The sequence below is a fragment of the Nicotiana sylvestris genome, chromosome 10 (assembly GCF_000393655.2).
Source record: "Nicotiana sylvestris chromosome 10, ASM39365v2, whole genome shotgun sequence".
Classification (NCBI taxonomy): Eukaryota; Viridiplantae; Streptophyta; class Magnoliopsida; order Solanales; family Solanaceae; genus Nicotiana; species Nicotiana sylvestris.
Window position 1 is genome coordinate 28,962,479 of NC_091066.1, and position 5,651 is coordinate 28,968,129.

Genomic DNA, 5,651 nt, shown 5'->3' on the forward strand with positions numbered 1-5,651 from the left:
CCCGCGAGGGTGCGTAGGGAGTTTTCTCCAATTAAAGGACAGTCGAAACGGGATTTGTTTGTTTGTTTCAGAGTCGCCACCTGGGAATTTTAAGGCGTCCCAAAGTCACCGGTTTTAATCCCTGAATCGAGGAGAATATGACTCTGTCTATTTAACAGTCTGCGCACCAGAAATCTGGATAAGGAATTCTGTTAACCCGGGAGAAGGTGTTAGGCATTCCCGAGTTCCGTGGTTCTAGCACGGTCGCTTAACTGTTTTTATTCTTGGCTTAATTATCTCGATTTTACATTTTTATTGCATGATTTTGTTACCGCTTCTGTTTAGATTGTTTACAATTAAAGACCCTTTTTCGAATCGAATCACGCATACGTGTATTCGGTTTATATATTATATTTTTTTTAACGTGAAAAATCGTGTCATGCGTACGTGTACACAATGATATTGATAATATATTTATTATAAAATAATTTTTTTTCGAAATTGTATTTTTAAATAAAATCAAGAACATTCGCACTTTTTATATGATTAAGTAGTGAACCGCACATCTCGGGTTTTATGAAATTAATTTAAGATCCTCCGACGAATCTCTTTTTAATAAAAATTTGCTCGAAGTTGCGCGAACGCATAATCCGAATTGCCTTTAGAAGTATAATCAAGTCACGCGAACGCATCCTTAATTATGCAAATATTCTTGACGGTAATATAAATTCTCTACAAATGTTTATTGCATCCATCTATTTTTAAATGTAAGAGTCATGGAGAATCACCGATTGGGATGCCACCAAATTTCTTGACAAAGAATTCAAAATTTATTAGGCGTTGCTACAAGTCTTATTTTACGCGTATGAATTATATACCTCAAAACTATTCAAATTTTAAAGAATTAATGATATGAAAAAGAAACAAACAACATGTAACTAAAAATACTACCATTTTTATCGTGGATACAACATTAATATATCCAAAAATCGAATCGCATATAAAACTGGAAAAAGAATTAATTTGATAGACAAATTAATAGTTTCTGAAGAATTTTCATTGTTATATTTAATGCGAACTCTATTTCTACATATCCTTGACATAAAATGTTGCGATTCGTGCTTATAAATCTCATATCCTTCTCATATACTTGTTTTTAGTCCAAAGTTATAATTATTTGGTTAATTTTGCTTACGAAGATTGAGTTTGAGATAAATAAACCAATTCTTATTCTCTGCCTATGCGAATATTTGCAAACACTTAACTCTATATTTTGTAAAAAAAATCATTGACATTATTTCATATATTAAAAGAAATGAGTTGATCGCGTTCCTAAAATAACTAAGCCATTAGTTATTAAGAAAGAGAACTAATCTACCAATTGATTTAATACTATATTAACCAACTAAAACAAAACTGAAACTTAAACTAATAAAATTTAAATGAGTAGAAGACATCCTTATAATTCCAAACTTCATTTACTTGCCATGTTGAAGCTCTTCACAACATGAGTTTAAAAGATATGTACCTGATATTGGAAGCAAAAGAAAATGAAGATGAAAATCAGCAACAGTAATAACAGTGCAACAACAACAACTGCCCAGCAACAGTAACAAACCAGTAACAGACCGGTGGAGTAGTAATCCCAAAAACAAAAGCTTTAAGCTTTAAATGAAACAACAACCATTAATACTAATTTCAAACAAAGAAAGAAAGCAATAGATTTTTTAGCTTTTATTTTTATTTTGAAAGCTTAAATATTTTTTCGGAATTTTTCTCTCTTCTATTCTCTGTCCGTTTTTTCTCTCTATCTATTTGTGTATTTTTTCTCGTATCTCTTCTCTATTGTCTTTTTTTTTATGTCTTGTGTTCAAGACTTCTTCTTATAACCCATCTCATAAACCTTTCAATGAATTAAAATCAATACTTTTTCTCTACCCAATCCATTATCTTCCCACTCATCCCCATTACATTAAATAAACATATCACACCACCCCATTTCATTTTGTCCCCCATGCCTAACATAAAATAATGCAAGATTCCCCCTTTAAATTAAATCTTGTCCCCCCTTTATATTAAATAACCATATCACAACCCACCCCATTTCATTTTGTCCCCCATGCTTCAAATAAACAATTTCAAAATGTACAATTCCTAAACTACCCCTCACGACCTTACTGAAATTACCAAACTACCCCTGAACGTACTACAAATTACCAAACTACCCATCAGCTATAACACATCATTTAATCAAACATAACCAAAATATAGACAATATGATTAATTTCTAACAATGTTCAAACAACAAATTTCATGAACATGATTTCTTCAACATTTCAACAACAAAGCACATGAACATGATTTCAACAACATTTCAACAACAAATCACATGAACACAAATTGAACAACAAAGAACAACTAAAATTTGATTGAACAATATTTTAGCAACAAACAATCCTATTTTCGGATTCAACAACAACAACAAACAAGTATATTTAGATTTCTAAATTCAATAATATTGAACTTAAAATCAACTACTCTAACAACATTACAACAAACAATTCCTATAAACAAGATTATGAGACAAATTCAAGAAATAATCATAAATGATAAACAAAAAATCAAACTATACACATTTCGGATTCAAGATCAAACAAACATAATATGAACATGAATTAAATCTAAAAATAAAAACGATGGATTCAAATGATTAAAACCAACATACTTCCCTTATTACAACTAAATTCTTTTAGGCAAATGACAAAACAAAACCTAAGAAGAAACAATTATGAACTTAAGCTTGAACTTAACAATATTAACAATTTCCGGAAAATACATAAAATACATGAAACAAATTGAAGAAACAATTAATTAAACTTCAATTTGTATCTAACTAATATTAAACTAACAAATATTCATTTAAACAATAATACAAACATGAAATAAACATGAAAACAACTAATTAAACTTCTATTTTGAAATCTGAAAATTAATTTTAACAAAACATATGAACAAACTAGAAAATTATTTTAACGATGAACAACGAACAAAACAAGAATCAAATATTTAGCGATTTTGGATCCGAAAACAACGAACAAGATATGGACGAAATTTGAAACATAAACCAACTAACCGATTCAAAACAACGGAGAAACGAAGAAGACGAAGCTTGCATTGAAGAAGAACTTTGAAGCAGTAGCAACGGCGTTATCATGGCAGCAGCACGACGCTTGCTCGTCCATGGCGGAGAAGCAGCAGCTCGGAGGAGAAGGAACAGAAGCAACACGAGTAACAGAAACGTGAGCAGCAGTGCTGGTCATGGCGAAGAGGCAGCAGCGACGCAGCAGCACGACGGAGCAACGGTGGAGCTCGTTTTTGGGCTGGTTTCGAGCAGCTCTCATTGCTGCGTTTTGGAGAACGGAGCAGCTTGGTCGCTTGGACTTGAAGTTGAGAAGATGGAAGCAGAAGGCCCTCCATGGATGACGAAGGAACAGCAGTAGCAGCTGCAACGACTGGAAGAAAACGCAGCAACAATGGCGGACGTGAAGCTACTCCAATGATCATTTGGTTTCGACAACGGGAAATGGGGGGAGAAAGCAGCCATGGCTGCTCGTGTTGGGGTCGATGGGATGATGGAGAATGTCGTGTGTGTGTGTCTGTGTGTTGAGGTGGTGGAGGCGTGAGGAAGGGCAGCCATGGGAGGTGGAGAAGCTTGAGGAAGAAGAAGAAGATATGAGGGGTGGGGGCGGATGACTTCTTAGTTTTTTAGGGTTTTTTCTTCTTTTTTTCTTTTGTTTTGTGTTGTTTGTAAGATAATAGGGGTGTTGGGTTATGGACTGGGTCGACCCAGTTCGAAATGGACTGGGTCGTAGGGAAGATTGGGCCATTTTTTGGGCCTGTGGCTTGAAATTGAAGAAGAGGCCTAATTCCGACTTTCTTTATATTTTTGCTTTCTTTTCTTCTTTTATTTCTCTAAAACTAAATTATAAAAATACTTAAACTATTATTAAGAACTAAATTAAGTTATAAAAGCGCAAATTAACTCCCAATAATAATTAACGCACAATTAAGTAATAATTAAGCATAAAATTGTATATTTGGACATTAAATGCTAAAAATGCAAACGATGCCTATTTTTGTAAGTTTTTAATTTTTGTAAAACAAATTCAATTACTAACAATTGTAGAATTAAATCTTACATGCAAAATGCGACATATTTTTGTATATTTTTATTAATTTAGCAAATAAACATGCACAGACAAATGCAAATAATTATTCAAAATATCACAAAATTGCACACCAAAGAAAAATCATTTTATTTTTGAATTTTTTGGGAGTAATTCTCATATAGGGCAAAAATCACGTGCTTACAGCTGCCCCTCTTTGCCCGAAGACACGAAGGGTTTTCGTGCAAAGATAAAGCGAGCGATTTTTTGCCCATCCGAGTACTCCGTTGAAGCATTTTTTGAAAAAGATTTGACCGAACCTTTGCTTCAAAGGTTTCCTACATATCCTGGGCTAAACAGGAATCAGGCCAATGTAGTTCGGGAAATTTTGGTAGCTGGGACTACCGTGGGACTGCATTGTTACTGTTGTTGCATGCTATTACCACTGCTTACCGATCTCCTTGTTACACCATGCTTAAAAGAAAACAAGAAGCTAGGCTAGAGTACAATTTGTTTTTGTTGCCTTGCTTCCTTGTCTGCTTGCATTTCTTCCGGTGTTTTTCTTCTTTTGACACATGCACTTGAGTTTGTGCTGTGACCTCTTGTTGCAACCTTCTGCTTCCCGGTGCCGGGGAATTTTATTGTTTCCTGCTGGGGATTCCTATTGTAACCCTCTGTTTTATTGTCCTCTGACTTGATCTTGAAATGTATGCCTCTGTTATCTGGGCGGGCTCCCAACTTCAATACTTGAAAATTAAAGACTTGAAATGTATGCCTCTGTTATCTGGGCGGGCTCCCAAGTTCGATGCTTGAAAATTAAAGACTGAAATGTATGCCTCTGTTCTATGGGCGGGCTCCCAACTTCAACAACAACTTTAAAAATGAATGCCATTCCTCTCTTCAGGCGGGATCCTGACTTCAACCAATACATCGACATTCCTTTCTTTAGGTTGGCAAGATTTCAACAACTTTTAAAAATGCCTCTCCTCTCTTCAGGCGGGCTCCTGACTTCAACAACAACTTTGAAAATAATCGCCATTCCTCTCTTCAGGCGGGCTCCTGACTTCAACCAATACATCGTCATTCTGTTCTTCAGGTTGGCAAGATTTCAACAACTTTTAAAAATGTCTTTCCTCTCTTCAGGCGGGCTCCTGACTTCAACAACAACTTTGAAAATAATCGCCATTCCTCTCTTCAGGCGGGCTCCTGACTTCAACCAATACATCGCCATTCTGTTCTTCAGGGGGGGCTCCTGATTTCAAAAACTTTAAAAAATAAAATCCTATTCGAGGGCGGATGAACCCGAAATATCCTATTCGAGGGCGGATGAACCCAAAATATCCTATTCGAGGGCGGATGAACCCAAAATATCCTATTCGAGGGTGGATGAACCCAAAATATCCTATTCGAGGGCGGATGAACCCATATATCCTATTCGAGGGCGGATGAACCCAAAATATCCTATTCGAGGGCGGATGAACCCAAATATCCTATTCGAGGGCGGAT